The sequence below is a fragment of the Arachis ipaensis genome, chromosome B3 (genome assembly GCF_059453495.1).
Source record: "Arachis ipaensis isolate K30076 ecotype BB chromosome B3, ASM5945349v1, whole genome shotgun sequence".
Lineage (NCBI taxonomy): Eukaryota > Viridiplantae > Streptophyta > Magnoliopsida > Fabales > Fabaceae > Arachis > Arachis ipaensis.
The window spans coordinates 61,097,160-61,116,892 of record NC_142438.1 but is presented as its reverse complement, the minus strand read 5'-3'; the positions used below and the strand labels follow the sequence as shown (position 1 = coordinate 61,116,892).

The window sequence follows — 19,733 nt, the reverse complement described above, 5'->3', positions numbered from 1 at the left end:
GATTCATCCTCTTCCTTTCAAGTATCCAGGACTATGAAATCAGCAGGGATGTAAAGGCCTTTAACCTTTACTAACACGTCCTCTACTTGTCCATAAGCCTGTTTTCTTGAACTGTCTGCCATCTCTAATGAGATTTTAGCAGCTTGCACCCCATAGATTCCCAGTTTCTCTATTACAGAGAGGGGCATGAGGTTTATTCCTGAACCAAGGTCACACAGAGCCTTAAAGATCATCGTGCCTATGGTACAGGGTATTATGAACTTTCCAGGATCCTGTCTCTTCTGAGGCAATGTCAGTTGATCCAGATCACTTAGTTCATTGATGAACAAGGGAGGTTCAATTTCCCATGTATCAATGCCAAATAATTTGGCATTTAGCTTCATGATTGCACCAAGAAACTTGGTAGTTTGCTCTTCAGTAACATCCTCATTCTCTTCAGAAGAGGAATACTCATCAGAGCTCATGAAGGGCATAAAGAGGTTCAATGGAATCTCTATGGTCTCTAGATGAGCCTCAGAGTCCTTTGGTTCCTCAGAGGAAAGCTCCTTATTGATCACTGGACGTCCCAGGAGGTCTTCCTCCTTGGGATTCATGTCCTCTCCTCTCCTCACAGGTTCGGCCATGATGCTTATGTCAATGGCCTTGCACTCTCCTTTTGGATTCTCTTCTGTATTGCTTGGGAGAGTACTAGGAGGGATTTCAGTGATCCTTTTACTCAGCTGGCCCACTTGTGCTTCCAGATTTCTAATGGAAGACCTTGTTTCATTCATGAAACTTACAGTGGCCTTAGATAGATCAGAGACTAAGTTTGCCAAATTAGAAGTATTTTGTTCAGAGTTCTCTGTCTGTTGCTGAGTGGATGATGGAAAAGGTTTATTATTGCTAAACCTGTTTCTTCCACCATTATTAAAGCCTTGTTGAGGCTTTCGATCCTTCCATGAGAAATTTGGATGATTTTTCCATGATGAGTTATAGGTGTTTCCATAAGGTTCACCTAAATAATTTACCTCTGCTATTGCAGGGTTTTCAGGATCATAAGCTTCTTCTTTAGAAGATGCCTCTTGAGTACTGTTGGATACAGCTTGCATTCCATGCAGACTCTGAGAGATCATATTGACTTGCTGAGTCAATATTTTATTCTGAGCCAATATGGCATTCAGAGTATCAACTTCAAGAACTCCCTTCTTCATAGGCGTCCCATTGCTCACAGGATTCCTTTCAAATGTGTACATGAACTGGTTATTAGCAACCATGTCAATGAGTTTTTGAGCTTCTGCAGGCGTTTTCTTTAGGTGAATGGATCCACCTGCAGAAGTGTCCAGTGACATCTTTGATAGCTCAGACAGACCATCATAGAATATATCTAGGATGGTCCATTCTGAAAGCATGTCAGAAGGACACTTTTTGGTCAGTCCTTTGTATCTCTCCCAAGTTTCATAGAGGGGTTCACCTTCTTTCTGTCTGAAGGTTTGAACATCCACTCTAAGCTTGCTCAGCTTTTGAGGAGGGAAGAACTTGGCTAAGAAAGCCTTGACCAACTTATCCCAAGAGTTCAGGCTGTCTTTAGGTTGAGAATACGACCATATTCTAGCTCTGTCTCTTACAGCAAAAGGGAAAAGCATGAGCCTGTAGACTTCAGGATATACTCCATTAGTCTTAACAGTATCACATATCTGCAAGAATTCAGTTAAGAACTGAAAAGGATCTTCAGATGGAAGTCCATGAAACTTGCAGTTCTGCTGCATCAGAGAAACTAATTGAGGTTTCGGCTCAAAGTTGTTTGCTCCAATGGCAGGAATGGAGATGCTTCTTCCATGTAAATTGGAATTAGGTGCAGTAAAGTCACCAAGCATCTTCCTTACATTATTATTATTTTCGGCTGCCATCTCCTCTTCCTGTTCGAAAATTTCTGAAAGGTTATCTCTGGATTGTTGTAATTTAGCTTCTCTTAATTTTCTCTTCAGAGTCCTTTCAGGTTCTGGATCTTCTTCAACAAGAATATTCTTGTCCTTGCTCCTGCTCATATGACAAAGAAGAGGGCACAAAATAATAATAATAATAATAATATGGATCCTTTATACCACAGTATAGAGATCCCTGTGTGAGTAGAAGAAGAGGGGGAGACAAAGAATGTAATATAATGGAAGAAACACAACTGTGAGGAGGGTTGAGATGTGAGATGAGATGTTAGTGAATGAATAAATAAATAGAATAAGATGAGAGAGAAGGAATTTTTGAAAATAATTTTTGAAAAAGAGTTAGTGATTTTTGAAAATAGTTTTTGAAAAATATTAGTAATTTTCGAAAATTAAGATTTAAAAATTAAAATAATTAATAAATTAAAAAGAAATTTTGAAAAAGGGGGAAGATATTTTCGAAAATGAGAGAGAGAGAGTTAGTTAGGTGGTTTTGAAAAAGTTAAGAAACAAACAAAAAGTTAGTTAGTTAGTTAAAACAAATTTTGAAAAGATAAGAAGTTAGGAGGTTAGAAAAGATATTTTGAAACCAATTTTTTTGCAAAAGGTAAGATAAGAAGATATTTTAGAAATTAGTTTTGAAAAAGATTTTATTTTTAAAATCTCAATTAATGACTTGATTCATAAGAAATCACAAGATATGATTCTAGAACTTAAAGTTTGAATCTTTCTTAACAAGCAAGTAACAAACTTCATATTTTTGAATCAAAACATTAATTGATTATGTTATTTTCAAAAATTTGATATAAAAATAAGAAAAAGATTTTTGAAAATTATTTTTGGAATTTTCGAAAATAACTAATAATTTTGGAAAAGATTTTGAAAAAGATAAGATTTTCAAATTGAAAAATTGATTTGACTCATAAGAAACAACTTGATTTTAAAAAATTTTTGAAAAAGTCAACTCAAATTTTCGAATTTGATGAGAGAAAAAGGGAAAGATTTTTTTTTTTTGAATTTTGAATGATGAGAGAGAAAAAATTAAAAACATCATTTTCATGTTTTTCTCTTTTATTTTTGAATCAAAACAAGGAATGCATGCAAGAACACTATGAATGTCAAGATGAACACCAAGAACACTATGAAGATCATGATGAACATCAAGAACACAATTTTGAAAAATTTTTAATGGAAAGAAAACATGCAAGACACCAAACTTAGAATTCTTTAATGCTTAGACACTAAGAATTCAAGAATGCATATGAAAAACAACATACAACACAAAACAAAAAATCATCAAGATCAAACAAGAAGACTTACCAAGAACAACTTGAAGATCATGAAGAACACTATGAATGCATAAATTTTCGAAAAGATGCAAGATGAATATGCAAGTGACACCAAACTTATGATATGACTCAAGACTCAAACAAGAAACACAAAAATATTTTTGATTTTATGATTTTTTTTTTCGAAAAATTTTAGAAAAAGGAAAATAAGGATTCCAAAATTTTTAATATGAATTCCAGGAATCTTGCATTCTTAGTCTAAAGCTTCAGTCCAGGAATTAGACATGGCTCACTAGCCAGCCAAGCTTTCAATGAAAGCTCCGGTCCAAAACACTAGACATGGCCAATGGCCAGCCAAGCTTCAGCATGTAAACCAGACATGACATGCCTGACATACCCTACAATCGTATAACAGCTGATGGTTGGAAGCCTCAGTCCAAACGAATTTAGACATGGCTTTACAGCCAGCTAGGCTTCACATGCTTCATGAAACACTAGAATTTATTCTTAAAAATTTTGAATCTAAAATTTTTTTCGAAAACAGGTGAGAAAATTTTTGAAAGATTTTTTTGAAAATTTTTTTTGAAAAGAAAACAAAAAGAAAATTACCTAATCTGAGCAACAGGATGAACCGTCAGTTGTCCATACTCAAACAATCCCCGGCAACGGCGCCAAAAACTTGGTACGCGGAATCGTGATTACACTTTAATTATGTAAAATTCATTGCTCTTTCTTTCCCTGGAAATGGCGCCAAAAACATGATGCCAAGACCATGGTTCACAACTCCGTGTAACTAACCAGCAAGTGCACTGGGTCGTCCAAGTAATACCTTACGTGAGTAAGGGTCGAATCCCACGGAGATTGTTGGTATGAAGCAAGCTATGGTCACCTTGCAAATCTCAGTTAGGCAGTTATAAATTGATAATGGTGTTTTCGAATAATAAATAATATAATAGGGATAGAGGTACTTGTGTAAATTATTGGTGAGAATTTCAGATAAGCGAATGGAGATGCTTCTCGTTCCTCTGAACCTCTGCTTTCCTTCTATCTTCATCCAGTCAGTCTTACTCCTTTCCATGGCTGGCTTTATGTGATACATCACCATTATCAACGGCTACTTTCGGTCATCTCTCGGGAAAATGATCCAATGCCTTGTCACGGCACGGCTAATCGTCTGGAGGCATCACCTTTGTCAATGGCTTCATCTTATCCTCTCAGTGAAAATGATCAACGCACCCTGTCACGGCACGGCTATTCATCTGTCGGTTCTCGATCATGCTGGAATAGGATTTACTATCCTTTTGCGTCTGTCACTAACGCCCTGCAATCGCGAGTTTGGAGCTCGTCACAGTCATCCAATCATTGAAACCTACTCGGAATACCACAGACAAGGTTTAGACCTTCTGGATTCTCTTGGATGCCGCCATCATTCTAGCTTACACCACGAAGATTCTGGTTAGGAGATCTAAGAGATACTCATTCAGTCGAAGGTAGAACGGAAGTGGTTGTCAGGCACGCGTTCATAGGGAATGATGATGATTGTCACGTTCATCACATTCAGGTTGAAGTGCGAATGAATATCTTAGAAGCGAAATAAGATGAATTGAAAAGAAAACAGTAGTACTTTGCATTAATCTTTGAGGAACAACAGAGCTCCACACCTTAAGCTATGGAGTGTAGAAACTCTACCGTTGAAAATACATAAGTTAAAGGTCCAGGCATGACCGAGATGGCCAGCCCCTAAAACGTGATCAATAGATCAATAGATAATCCAAAGATTGTCAAAAAGACTCCTAATACAATAGTAAAAGGTCCTATTTATAATAAACTAGCTACTAGGGTTTACATGAGTAAGTAATTGATGCATAAATCCACTTCTAGGGCCCACTTGGTGTGTGCTTGGGCTGAGCTTGAGTGTTGCACGTGTAGAGGTCCTTCTTGGAGTTGAACGCCAGCTTTTGTGCCAGTTTGGGCGTTCAACTCTGGTTTTGTCTCCTTTTCTGGCGCTGGACGCCAGATTTGGGTAGAAAGCTGGCGTTGAATGCCAGTATACGTTGTCTATTCTTGGCCAAAGTATGGACTATTATATATTGCTGGAACGCCCTGGATGTCTACTTTCCAACGCAATTGGAAGCGCACCATTTCGAGTTCTGTAGCTCCAGAAAATCCACTTTGAGTGCAGGGAGGTCAGAATCCAACAGCATCAGCAGTCCTTCTTCAACCTCTGAATCTGATTTCTGCTCAAGTCCCTCAATTTCAGCCAGAAAATACCTGAAATCACAGAAAAACACACAAACTCATAGTAAAGTCCAGAAATGTGAATTTAACATAAAAACTAATGAAAACATCCCTAAAAGTAACTAGATCCTACTAAAACATACTAAAAACAATGTCAAAAAGCGTATAAATTATCCGCTCATCAGACGCCAGGTTTTGATCCATTTCTGGCATTCAACTCTGGTATTGGATCCTTTTCTGGCGCTGGACGCCAGAATTTGGCAGAGAGCTGGCGTTGAACGCCAGTTTACGTCGTCTATTCTTAGCCAAAGTATGGACTATTATATATTGCTGGAAAGCCCTGGATGTCTACTTTCCAACACAATTGGGAGCGCGCCATTTCGAGTTTTGTAGCTCCAGAAAATCCACTTTGAGTGCAGGGAGGTCAGAATCCAACAGCATCAGCAGTCCTTCTTCAACCTCTGAATCTGATTTCTGCTCAAGTCCCTCAATTTCAGCCAGAAAATACCTGAAATCACAGAAAAACACAGAAACTCATAGTAAAGTCCAGAAATATGAATTTATGATGAGCGAATATTTTATACGCTTTTTGGGGTTAATTTCATATAGTTTTTAGTATGTTTTAGTTAGTTTTTAGTTTATTTCCATTAGTTTTTAGGAAAAATTCATATTTCTGGACTTTACTATGAGTTGTTTGTTTTTCTGTAATTTCAGGTATTTTTCTTGCTGAAATTGAAGAAGCTGAGCAAAAATCTGATTCAGGCTGAAAAAGGACTGCTGATGCTGTTGGATTCTGACCTCCCTGCACTCAAAGTGGATTTTTTCTGGAGCTACAGAACTCGAAATGGCATGCTTCCAATTGCGTTGGAAAATAGACATCCAGGGCTTTCCAGCAATATATAATAATCCATACTTTGCACAAGGATAGATGACGTAAACTGGCGTTCAACGCCAGTTCTCTGCCCAATTCTGGCGTCCAGCGCCAGAAAAGGATCAAAAGCTGGAGTTGAACGCCCAAACTGGCACAAAAACTGGCGTTCAACTCCACAAATAGCCTCTGCACGTGAATTGCTTAAATCTCAGCCCCAACACACACCAAGTGGGCCCCAAAAGTGGATCTCAGCATCATCCATCATAGTTTACTCATTTTTTTGTAAACCTAGGCTACTAGTTTAGTATTTAAACAACTTTTAGAGACTTATTTTGCATCTCATGACATTTTTAGATATGAACTTTGTACTCTTTGACGGCATGAGTCTCTAAACTCCATTGTTGGGGGTGAGGAGCTCTGCTGTGTCTCGATGAATTAGTGCAAGTATTTCTATTTCAAACACGCCTGTTCCTATCTAAGATGTTCATTCGCGCTTAACTGTGATGAAGGTGATGATCTGTGACACTCATCACCATTCTCAACCTATGAACGTGTGCTTGACAACCACCTCCATTCTATATCAAATTGAATGAGTATCTCTTAGATCTCTTAATCAGAATCTTCGTGGTATAAGCTAGAATTGATGGCGGCATTCATGAGAATCCGGAAAGTCTAAACCTTGTCTGTGGTATTCCGAGTAGGATTCAAGGATTGAATGACTGTGACGAGCTTCAAACTCCTGAAGGCTGGGCGTTAGTGACAAACGCAAAGGAATCAAGGGATTCTATTCCAACCGGATTGAGAACCAACCGGTGATTAGCCGTGCTGTGACAGAGCGCGTGAGCGTAGTTTTCACTGGAAGGATGGAAGGTAGCCATTGACAACGGTGATCCACCAATACACAGCTTGCCATAGGAGGACGTGCATGCGTGAATCAGAAGACAGAGGAAAGCAGAGATTCAGAAGACAAAGCATCTCCAAAACTCCAACATATTCTCCATTCCTGCATAACAAGTAACCTTTAATTTATGCTCTCTTGGTTATTCGCAATTCAACTGATAAACATAATTGACTTCCTGACTAAGATTTATAAGATAACCATAGATTGCTTAAAACCAACAATCTCCGTGGGATTCGACCCTTACTCACGTGAGGTATTACTTGGACGACCTGTGATGAGCGGATAATTTATACGCTTTTTGACATTGTTTTTAGTATGTTTTTAGTAGGATCTAGTTACTTTTAGGGATGTTTTCGTTAGTTTTTATGTTAAATTCACATTTCTGGACTTTACTATGAGTTTGTGTGTTTTTCTGTGATTTTAGGTATTTTCTGGCTGAAATTGAGGGACTTGAGCAGAAATCAGATTCAGAGGTTGAAGAAGGACTGCTGATGCTGTTGGATTCTGACCTCCCTGCACTCAATGTAAATTTTCTGGAGCTACAGAACTCGAAATGGCGCTCTTCCAATTGCGTTGGAAAGTAGACATCCAGGGCTTTCCAGAAATATATAATAGTCCATACTTTAGCCAAGAATAGACGACGTAAACTGGCGTTCAACGCCAGCTTTCTACCCAAATCTGGCGTCCAGCGCCAGAAAAGGAGCCAAAACCAGAGTTGAACGCCCAAACTGGCACAAAAGCTGGCGTTCAACTCCAAGAAGGACCTCTAAACGTGCAACACTCAAGCTCACCCCGAGCACACACCAAGTGGGCCCCGGAAGTGGATTTATGCATCAATTACTTACTTCTGTAAACCCTAGTAGCTAGTTTATTATAAATAGGACCTTTTACTATTGTATTAGACATCTTTGATCAGTGGTATGCTATCCTAGATCACGTTTTAGGGGGCTGGCCATTCGCCCATGCCTGGACCTTTCACTTATGTATTTTTAACTGTAGAGTTTCTACACTCCATAGATTAAGGTGTGGAGCTCTGCTGTTCCTCAAAGATTAATGCAAAGTACTACTGTTTTCTATTCAATTCATCTTGTTTCGCTTCTAAGATATTCATTCGTACTTCAATCTGAATGTGATGAACGTGACAATCATCATCATTCCCTATGAACGCGTGCCTGACAACCACTTCCGTTCTACCTTCGACTGAATAAGTATCTCTTAGATCTCTTAATCAGAATCTTCGTGGCGTAAGCTAGAATGATGGCGGCATTCAAGAGAATCCGGAAAGTCTAAACCTTGTCTGTGGTATTCCGAGTAGGATTCAATGAATGAATGACTGTGACGAGCTCCAAACTCGCGATTTCAGGGCGTTAGTGACAGACGCAAAAGGATAGTAAATCCTATTCCAGCATGATCGAGAACCAACAGATGAATAGCCGTGCCGTGACAGGGTGCGTTGACCATTTTCACTGAGAGGATAAGATGAAGCCATTGACAAGGGTGATGCCTCCAGACGATTAGTCGTACCGTGACAGGGCATAGGATCATTTTCCCGAGAGATGACGGAAAGTAGCCATTGACAGTGGTGATGTATCACATAAAGCCAGCCATGGAAAGGAGTAAGACTGATTGGATGAAGATAGCAGGAAAGCAGAGGTTCAGAGGAACGAAAGCATCTCCATTCGCTTATCTGAAATTCTCACCAATGAATTGCATAAGTATTTCTATCCCTATTCTATTAATTATTATTCGAAAACCCCATTATCAATTTATATCTACCTAACTGAGATTTGCAAGGTGACCATAGCTTGCTTCATACCAACAATCTTCGTGGGATTCGACCCTTACTCACGTAAGGTATTACTTGGACGACCCAGTGCACTTGCTGGTTAGTTACACGGAGTTGTGAACCATGGTCTTGGCATCATGTTTTTGGCGCCATTTCCAGGGAAAGAAAGAGCAATGAATTTTACATAATTAAAGTGTAATCACGATTCCGCATACTAAGTTTTTGGCGCCGCTGCCGGGGATTGTTCGAGTTTGGACAACTGACGGTTCATCTTGTTGCTCAAATTAGGTAATTTTCTTTTTGTTTTCCTTTCAAAAATTTTTCAAAAACCTTTCAAAAATTTCTCACTTGTTTTCGAAAAAAAAATGTTTTCAAAAATATTATTTTTCTTTAGAATTTTTAAGAATGAATTCTAGTGTTTCATGAAGCATGTTGAAGCCTATCTAGCTGTAAAGCCATACCCAAACTGCTTTGGGATTGGTCTTCAACTAATCACCTCAATGGAGTCATGCCCAATTCTTCTGAATAGGGCATGTTAGGCTTGTCATGCCTGAATTACACTCATATTTTTATTAAAGCTTGGCTGGCTATTAAGCCATGCCTGACCCTTTGATTAGAGCTTTAAGACTAACATGGCAAGATTCCTGGAATTCATATTAAAAATTTTGGAATCCTTATTTTTATTTTCATATAATTTTCGAAAAAAATCCAAAAAAAAATTAGAAAATCATAAAAATCAAAAAAATATTTTGTGTTTCTTGTTTGAGTCTTGAGTCATATCATAAGTTTGGTGTCACTTGCATATGCATCTTGCATTTTTCGAAAATATCATGCATTCATAGTGTTCTTCATGATCTTCAAGTTGTTCTTGGTAAGTCTACTTGTTTGATCTTGATGATTTTTTGTTTTGTGTTGTCTGGTGTTTTTCATATGCATTCTTGAATTCTTAGTGCGTAAGCATTAAAGAATTCTAAGTTTGGTGTCTTGCATGTTTTCTTTGCATTAAAAATTTTTCAAAATTGTGTCTATGATGTTCATCTTGACATTCAAAGTGTTCTTGGTGTTCATCTTGACATTCATAGCATTCTTGCATGCATTCATTGTTTTGATCCATAACTTTCATGCATTGCATCAGTTTTCCTGTTTTCCTCTCTCATCATAAAAATTCAAAAAACAAAAAAAAAATATCTTTCCCTTTTTCTCCCATCAAATTCGAAAATTTGAGTTGACTTTTTCAAAAATTTTTAAAATCAAGTTGTTTCTTATGAGTCAAATCAAATTTTCAATTTGAAAATCTTATCTTTTTCAAAATCTTTTTCAAAAATCAAATCTTTTTCAAGATTCTTAGTTATTTTCGAAAATTCCAAAAATATTTTTCAAAAATCTTTTTCATATTTTTATACCAAATTTTCGAAAATAACAATAACAATTAATGTTTTGATTCAACAATTTCAAGTTTGTTACTTGCTTGTTAAGAAAGATTCAAACTTTGAGTTCTAGAATCATATCTTGTGATTTCTTATGAATCAAGTCATTAATTGAGATTTTAAAAAATCAAATCTTTTTCAAAACTAATTTCAATCATATCTTTTCAAAAATATCTTCTCATCTTATCTTTTTCAAAAGTCTAATTTCAAAATATCTTTTCCAACTTCCTAACTTCTTATCTTTTCAAAATTAATTTTCAAATTTGTTTCAACTAACTAACTAACTTTTTGTTTGTTTCTTAACTTTTTCAAAACTACCTAACTAACTCTCTCTCTCTCTCATTTTCGAAAATATCTTCCCCTTTTTTCAAAATTTCTTTTTAATTTATTAATTATTTTAATTTTTAGATCTTAATTTTCGAAAATTACTAACATTTTTCAAAAACTATTTTCAAAAATCACTAACTCTTTTTCAAAAATTATTTTCGAAAATTCCTTCTCTCTCATCTTATTCTATTTATTTATTCATTCACTAACATCTCATCTCACATCTCAACCCTCCTCACAGTTGTGTTTCTTCCATTATATTACATTCTTTGTCTCCCCCTCTTCTTCTACTCACACAGGGATCCCTATACTGTGGTATAAAGGATCCATATTATTATTATTTTTTTTGTGCCCTCTTCTTTGTCATATGAGCAGGAGCAAGGACAAGAATATTCTTGTTGAAGTAGATCCAGAACCTGAAAGAACTCTGAAGAGAAAATTAAGAGAAGCTAAATTACAACAATCCAGAGATAACCTTTCAGAAATTTTCGAACAGGAAGAGGAGATGGCAGCCGAAAATAATAATAATGTAAGGAAGATACTTGGTGACTTTACTGCATCTAATTCCAATTTACATAGAAGAAGCATCTCCATTCCTGCCATTGGAGCAAACAACTTTGAGCTGAAACCTCAATTAGTTTCTCTGATGCAGCAGAACTGCAAGTTTCATGGACTTCCATCTGAAGATCCTTTTCAGTTCTTAAATGAATTCTTGCAGATATGTGATACTGTTAAGACTAATGGAGTAGATTCTGAAGTCTACAGGCTCATGCTTTTCTCTTTTGCTGTAAGAGACAGAGCTAGAATATGGTTGGATTCTCAACCTAAAGACAGCCTGAACTCTTGGGATAAGCTGGTCAAGGCTTTCTTAGCCAAGTTCTTCCCTCCTCAAAAGCTGAGCAAGCTTAGAGTGGCTGTTCAAACCTTCAGACAGAAAGAAGGTGAATCCCTCTATGAAGCTTGGGAGAAATACAAAGGACTGACCAAAAAGTGTCCTTCTGAGATGCTTTCAGAATGGACCATCCTGGATATATTCTATGATGGTCTGTCTGAGCTATCAAAGATGTCACTGGACACTTCTGCAGGTGGATCCATTCACCTAAAGAAAACGCCTGCAGAAGCTCAAGAACTCATTGACATTGTTGCTAATAACCAGTTCATGTACACTTCTGAAAGGAATCCTATGAGCAATGGGACGCCTATGAAGAAGGGAGTTCTTGAAGTTGATACTCTGAATGCCATATTGGCTCAGAATAAAATATTGACTCAGCAAGTCAATATGATCTCTCAGAGTCTGCATGGAATGCAAGCTGCATCCAACAGTACTCAAGAGGCATCTTCTGAAGAAGAATCTTATGATCCTGAAAACCCTGCAATAGCAGAGGTAAATTATTTAGGTGAACCTTATGGAAACACCTATAACTCATCATGGAGAAATCATACAAATTTCTCATGGAAGGATCAAAAGCCTCAACAAGGCTTTAATAATGGTGGAAGAAACAGGTTTAGCAATAATAAACCTTTTCCATCATCCACTCAGCAATAGACAGAGAACTCTGAACAAAATACTTCTAATTTGGCAAACTTAGTCTCTGATCTATCTAAGGCCACTGTAAGTTTCATGAATGAAACAAGGTCTTCCATTAGAAATCTGGAAGCACAAGTGGGCCAGCTGAGTAAAAGGATCACTGAAATCCCTCCTAGTACTCTCCCAAGCAATACAGAAGAGAATCCAAAAGGAGAGTGCAAGGCCATTGACATAAGCATCATGGCCGAAACTGTGAGGAGAGGAGAGGACGTGAATCCCAAAGAGAAAGACCTCCTGGGACGTCCAGTGATCAATAAGGAGCTTCCCTCTGAGGAACCAATGGACTCTGAGGCTCATCTAGAGACCATAGAGATTCCATTGAACCTCCTTATGCCCTTCATGAGCTCTGATGAGTATTCCTCTTCTGAAGAGAATGAGGATGTTACTGAAGAGCAAACTGCCAAGTTTCTTGGTGCAATCATGAAGCTGAATGCCAAATTATTTGGCATTGATACATGGGAAATTGAACCTCCCTTGTTCATCAATGAACTAAGTGATCTGGATCAACTGACATTGCCTCAGAAGAGACAGGATCTTAGAAAGTTCATAATACCCTGTACCATAGGCACGATGATCTTTAAGGCTCTGTGTGACCTTGGTTCAGGAATAAACCTCATGCCCCTCTCTGTAATAGAGAAACTGGGAATCTATGGGGTGCAAGCTGCTAAAATCTCATTAGAGATGGCAGACAGTTCAAGAAAACAGGCTTATGGACAAGTAGAGGACGTGTTAGTAAAGGTTGATGGCCTTTACATCCCTGCTGATTTCATAGTCCTGGATACTGGAAAGGAAGAGGATGAAACCATCATCCTAGGAAGACCTTTCCTGGCCACAGCAAGAGCTGTGATTGATGTTGACAGAGGTGAAATAGTCCTTCAATGGAATAAGGACTCCCTTATGTTTAAAACTCAAGGATCTCCCTCTGCAACCATGGAGAGGAAGCAGAAAAAGCTTCTCTCAAAGCAGAGTCAACCAGAGCCCCCACAGTCAAACTCTAAGTTTGGTGTTGGGAGGCCACAACCAAACTCTAAGTTTGGTGTTGAACTCCCATATCCAAACTCTAAGTTTGGTGTTGGAGAGTCTCAACAAAGCTCTGCACATCTGTGAGGCTCCATGAGAGCCCACTGTCAAGCTATTGACATTAAAGAAGCGCTTGTTGGGAGGTAACCCAATTTTTATTTATTTATCTAACTATATTTTTCTTAGTTATATGTCTTTGTAGGTTCATGATCATGTGGAGTCACAAAATAAATATAAAAATTGAAAACGGAATCAAAAAACAGCAGAAGAAAAATCACACCCTGGAGGAGCATCTGTTTGGAAATGGCGCCAAAAACATGATGCTAAGACCATGGTTCACAACTCCGTGTAACTAACCAGCAAGTGCACTGGGTCGTCCAAGTAATACCTTACGTGAGTAAGGGTCGAATCCCACGGAGATTCTTGGTATGAAGTAAGCTATGGTCACCTTGCAAATCTCAGTTAGGCAGATATAAATTGATAATGGTGTTTTCGAATAATAAATAATAGAATAGGGATAGAGGTACTTATGTAAATCATTGGTAGGAATTTCAGATAAGCGAATGGAGATGCTTTTCGTTCCTCTGAACCTCTGCTTTCCTGCTATCTTCATCCAATCAGTCTTACTCCTTTCCATGGCTGGCTTTATGTGATACATCACCACTGTCAATGGCTACTTTCGGTCATCTCTCGGGAAAATGATCCAATGCCCTATCACGGCACGGCTAATCATCTGGAGGCATAACCCTTGTCAATGGCTTCATCTTATCCTCTCAGTGAAAATGGTCAACGCACCCTGTCACGGCACGGCTATTCATCTGTCGGTTCTCGATCATGCTGGAATAGGATTTACTATCCTTTTGCGTCTGTCACTAACGCCCTGCAATCGCGAGTTTGGAGCTCGTCACAGTCATTCATTCATTGAATCCTACTCGGACTACCACAGACAAGGTTTAGACCTTCCGGATTCTCTTGAATGCCGCCATCATTCTAGCTTACACCACGAAGATTCTGGTTAGGAGATCTAAGAGATACTCATTCAGTCTAAGGTAAAATGGAGGTGGTTGTTAGGCACGCGTTCATAGGGAATGATGATGATTGTCACGTTCATCACATTCAGATTGAAGTACGAATGAATATCTTAGAAGGGAAATAAGATGAATTGAATAGAAAACAGTAGTACTTTGCATTAATCTTTGAGGAACAGCAGAGCTCCACACCTTAATCTATGGAGTGTAGAAACGCTACCGTTAAAACTAAATAAGTGAAAGGTCTAGGCATGGTCGAATGGCCAGCCCCTCTGATCTAAGAACCAGGCGTCCAAAGATGTCTAATACAATAGCAAAAGGTCCTATTTATAATAAACTAGTCACTAGGGTTTACAGAAATAAGTAATTGATGCATAAATCTACTTCCGGGGCCCACTTGGTGTGTACTTGGGCTGAGCTTTAACTTTCCACATGCAGAGGCCATTTGTGGAGTTGAACGCCAGGTTTGGATCCATTTCTGGCGTTCAACTCTGGTTTTTGATCCATTTCTGGCGCTGAACTCCAGAGTTGGGCAGAGAGCTGGCGTTGAACGCCAGTTTGCGTCATCTAAACTTAGGCAAAGTATGGACTATTATATATTGCTGGAAAGCCCTGGATGTCTACTTTCCAAAACAATTAAAAGCGCGCCATTTTGAGTTCTGTAGCTCCAGAAAATCCACTTTGAGTGCAGGGAGGTCAGAATCCAACAGCATCAGCAGTCCTTCTTCAACCTCTGAATCTGATTTTTGCTCAGGTCCCTCAATTTCAGCCAGAAAATACCTGAAATCACAGAAAAACACACAAACTCATAGTAAAGTCCAGAAATGTAAATTTAACATAAAATCTATTAAAAACATCCCTAAAAGTAACTAGATCCTACTAAAAACATACTAAAAACAATGTCAAAAAGCGTATAAATTATCCGCTCATCACAACACCAAACTTAAATTGTTGCTTGTCCCCAAGCAACTGAAAATCAATTAGGATAAAAAGAAGAGAATATACTGTAAATTCCAAACTATCAATGAAACATAGCTTCAATCATATGAGCGGGACTTATAGCTTTTTGCCTCTTGAGTAGTTTTGGCATCTCACTCTATCCATTGAGGTTCAGAATGATTGGCATCTATAGGAACTCATGGTTCAGATAGTGTTATTGATTCTCCTAGCTCAATATGATGATTCTTGAACACAGCTTCTTTATGAGTCTTGGCCGTGGCCCTAAGCACTTTGTTTTCCAATATTACCACCGGATACATAAATGCCACAGACACATAATTGGGTGAACCTTTTCAGATTGTGACTCAGCTTTGCTAAAGTCCCCAATTAGAGGTGTACAGGGTTCTTAAGCAGACTCTTTTTTTTGCTTTGGACCTTGACTTTAACCGCTCAGTCTCAAGTTCTCACTTGACACCTACACGCCACAAGCACATGGTTAGGGACAGCTTGGTTTAGCCACTTAGACCAGGATTTTATTCCTTTAGGCCCTCCTATCCACTGATGCTCAAAGCCTTGGGATCCTTTTTATTGCCCTTGCCTTTTGGTTTTAAGGGTTACTAGCTTTTTGCTCTTGCCTCTTGGTTTTAAGAGCTTTTGGCTTTTTCTGCTTGCTCTTTCTTTCTATTTTTTTTGCCTATTTTTTTTTCTTTTTTTTTTCTGCCAATTTTTTTTCTGCAAGCTTTGTTCTTTGCTGCTTTTTCTTGCTTCAAGAATCATTTTTATGATTTTTCAGATTATCAAATAACATGTCTCCTAGTCATCATTCTTTCAAGAGCTAACATATTTAACATTCTTAAACAACAACTTCAAAAGACATATGCATTGTTCAAGCATACATTCAGAAAACAAGAAGCATTGTCACCACATCAATATAATTAAGCTAAGTTCAAGGATAAATTCAAAACTCATGTACTTCTTGTTCTTTTGAATTAAAACATTTTTCATTTAAGAGAGGTGATGGATTCATAGGACATTCATAACTTTAAGACATAGTTACTACTACTAATGATCATGTAATAAAGACACAAACATAGATAAGCACATAACATAGAAAACGAAAAACAGAAGAAATAAGAACAAGGAATGAATCCACCTTAGTGATGGTGGCGTTTCCTTCTTGAGGAACAAATGATGTCTTTGAGCTCTTCTATGTCTCTTCCTTGCCTTTGTTGCTCCTCCTTCATTGCTTTTAGATCTTCTCTGATTTCATGAAGGATGATGGAGTGCTCTTGATGTTCCACCCTTAGTTGCTTCCAATAATTGTGTGGAAGAAAATGTATCCCCTGAGGTATCTCTTGATTTGCAGTCAAATGTTCTACCACTGAGCTATGGACCCTTGATGGAAGCTTTTGTCTTCCCTTTTTTCTTTCTAGAGGTTTCTCTGGCCTTAGGTGCCATCAATGGTTATGGAAAAAACAAAAAAGCTATGCTTTTACCACACCAAACTTAGAATGTTGCTCGCCCTCGAGCAAAAGAAGAAAGAATAGAAGAAGAAGAAGAAGAAGATATTGAGGAGATGGATGGATGTGTATATTCGGCCATATGGGTGGGATTGGGTGGGAGAGAGATGTTGAATTTTGAAGGTAGTGGGTGTATGGATGTGAGTGGTAAATGGAAAACAGAAGGGATGATCATAAATGGAAAGAGAGATGATGAGGTAGGTGGGGATCCTGTGGGGTCTACAGACCCTGAGATGATCCTGTGGGGTCCACAGATCCTTGAGATGATCCTGTGGGGTCCACAGATCCTGAAGTGTCAAGGCATTTACATCCCAGCACCAAATTAGGCATGTAAAATGCCCTTGCATACAACTCTGGGCGTTCAGCGCCAGGTTGGTGTCCATTTGGGGCGTTCAACGCCCATTTGTTGCTATTTCTGGTGTTGAACGCCATAACCATGCCTGTTCTGGTGTTCAGCACCCAGAAGCTGCCCATTTTGGGCGTTCAGCGCCAGAACCATGCTCTGTTCTGGTGCTGAACGCCAGACATATGCTCCTCCAGGGTGTGATTTTTCTTCTGCTGTTTTTGATTCTGTTTTCAATTTTTCTATTTATTCTGTGACTCCACATGATCATGAACCTAAGAAAACATGAAAAACAATAATAGAATTAGGTAAATAAACATTGGGTTGCCTCCCAACAAGCGCTTCTTTAATGTCAATAGCTTGACAGTGGGCTCTCATGGAGCCTCACAGATGTGCAGAGCTTTGTTGAGACCTCTCAACACCAAACTTAGAGTTTGGATATGGGAGTTCAACACCAAACTTATAGTTTGGTTGTGGCCTCCCAACACCAAACTTAGAGTTTGATTGTGGGGGCTTTGTTTGACTCTTCTTTGAGAGAAGCTTTTCATGCTTCCTCTCCATGGTTGCAGAGAGAGATCCTTGAGTTTTAAACACAAGGGAGTCCTCATTCCATTGAAGGACTAGTTCACCTCTGTCAACATCAATCACAGCTCTTGCTGTGGCCAGGAAAGGTCTTCCTAGGATGATGGATTCATCCTCTTCCTTTCCAGTATCCAGGACTATGAAATCAGCAGGGATGTAAAGGCCTTCAACCTTTACTAACACGTCCTCTACTTGTCCATATGCCTGTTTTCTTTAATTGTCTGCCATCTCTAATGAGATTTTAGCAGCTTGCACCCCATAAATTCCCAGTTTCTCTATTACAGAGAGCGGCATGAGGTTTATTCCTGAACCAAGGTCACACAGAGCCTTAAAGATCATGGTGCCTATGGTACAAGGTATTATGAACTTTCCAGGATCCTGTCTCTTCTGAGGCAATGTCAGTTGATCCAGATCACTTAGTTCATTGATGAACAAGGGAGGTTTAACTTCCCAAGTATCAATACCAAATAATTTTGCATTCAGCTTCATGATTGCACCAAGGAACTTGGCAGCTTGCTTTTCAGTAACATCCTCATTCTCTTCAGAAGAGGAATACTCATCAGAGCTCATGAAGGGCATAAGGAGGTTCAACGGAATCTCTATGGTCTCTAGATGAGCCTCAGAGTCCTTTGGTTCCACAGAGGGAAGCTCCTTATTGGTAACTGGACGTCCCAGGAGGTCTTCCTCCTTGGGATTTACGTCCTCCTCTCCTTCTTTGGGTTCGGCCATGGTGCTTATGTCAATGGCCTTGCACTCTCCTTTTGGATTTTCTTCTGTATTGCTTGGGAGAGTGCTAGGAGGGATTTCAGTGATCCTTTTACTCAGCTGGCCTACTTGTGCTTCCAAATTTCTAATGGAAGACCTTGTTTCATTCATGAAACTTACAGTGGCCTTGGACAGATCAGAGACTAAGTTTGCTAAGCTAGATGGATTCTGCTCAGCATTCTCTGTCTGTTGCTGAGTGGATGATGGAAAAGGCTTGCTATTGCTAAACCTGTTTCTTCCACCATTATTAAAGCCTTGTTGAGGCTTTTGATCCTTCCATGAGAAACTTGGATGATTTCTCCATGATGGATTATAGGTGTTTCTATAAGGTTCACCCATGTAATTTACCTCTGCTATTGCAGGGTTCTCAGGATCATAAGCTTCTTCTTCAGAAGATGCCTCTTGAGTACTGTTGGATGCAGCTTGCATTCCATTCAGACTCTGAGAAATCATATTAACTTGCTGAGTCAATATTTTTTTCTGAGCCAATATGGCATTCAGAGTATCAATCTCAAGGACTCCCTTCTTCATAGGCGTCCCATTATTCACAGGATTCCTCTCAGAAGTGTACATGAACTGGTTATTAGCAACCATGTCAATGAGTTCTTGAGCTTATGCAGGCGTTTTCTTTAGGTGAATGGATCCACCTGTAGAGGTATCCAATGACATCTTAGATAACTCAGACAGACCATCATAGAATATATCCAGGATGGTCCATTCTGAAAGCATGTCAGAAGGACACTTTTTGGTCAGTCCTTTGTATCTCTCCCAAGCTTCATAGAGGGATTTACCATCTTTCTGTTTGAAGGTTTGAACATCCACTCTAAGATTGCTCAGCTTTTGAGGAGGAAAGAACTTGGCTAAGAAAGCCGTGACCAGCTTATCCCAAGAGTTCAGGCTATCTTTGGGTTGAGAGTCCAACCACACTCTAGCTCTGTCTCTTACAGCAAAAGGGAAAAGCATGAGCCTGTAGACTTCAGGATCTACTCCATTAATCTTAACAGTATCACAGATCTGCAAGAATTCAGTTAAGAACTGAAAAGGATCTTCAGATGGAAGTCCATGAAACTTGCAGTTCTGCTGCATCAAAGAAACTAATTGAGGTTTCAGATCAAAGTTGTTTGCTCCAATGGCAGGAATGGAGATGCTTCTTCCATGTAAATTAGAATTTGGTGCAGTAAAGTCACCAAGCA

The 19,733-nt window shown here is 38.8% G+C and overlaps 2 non-coding genes across 2 annotated transcripts; both read left to right on the top strand.

Moving 5' to 3' along the window:
* The first annotated feature begins 1,382 nt into the window (after positions 1 to 1,382).
* Positions 1,383 to 1,490, top strand: LOC148570821 (small nucleolar RNA R71). The gene has a single exon (XR_015908309.1). It is a non-coding gene; the product is annotated as a small nucleolar RNA R71 (small nucleolar RNA).
* A 17,773-nt stretch (positions 1,491 to 19,263) lies between these two features.
* Positions 19,264 to 19,371, top strand: LOC148570820 (small nucleolar RNA R71). Its single transcript, XR_015908085.1, has one exon. It is a non-coding gene; the product is annotated as a small nucleolar RNA R71 (small nucleolar RNA).
* The last annotated feature ends 362 nt before the right edge of the window (positions 19,372 to 19,733 follow it).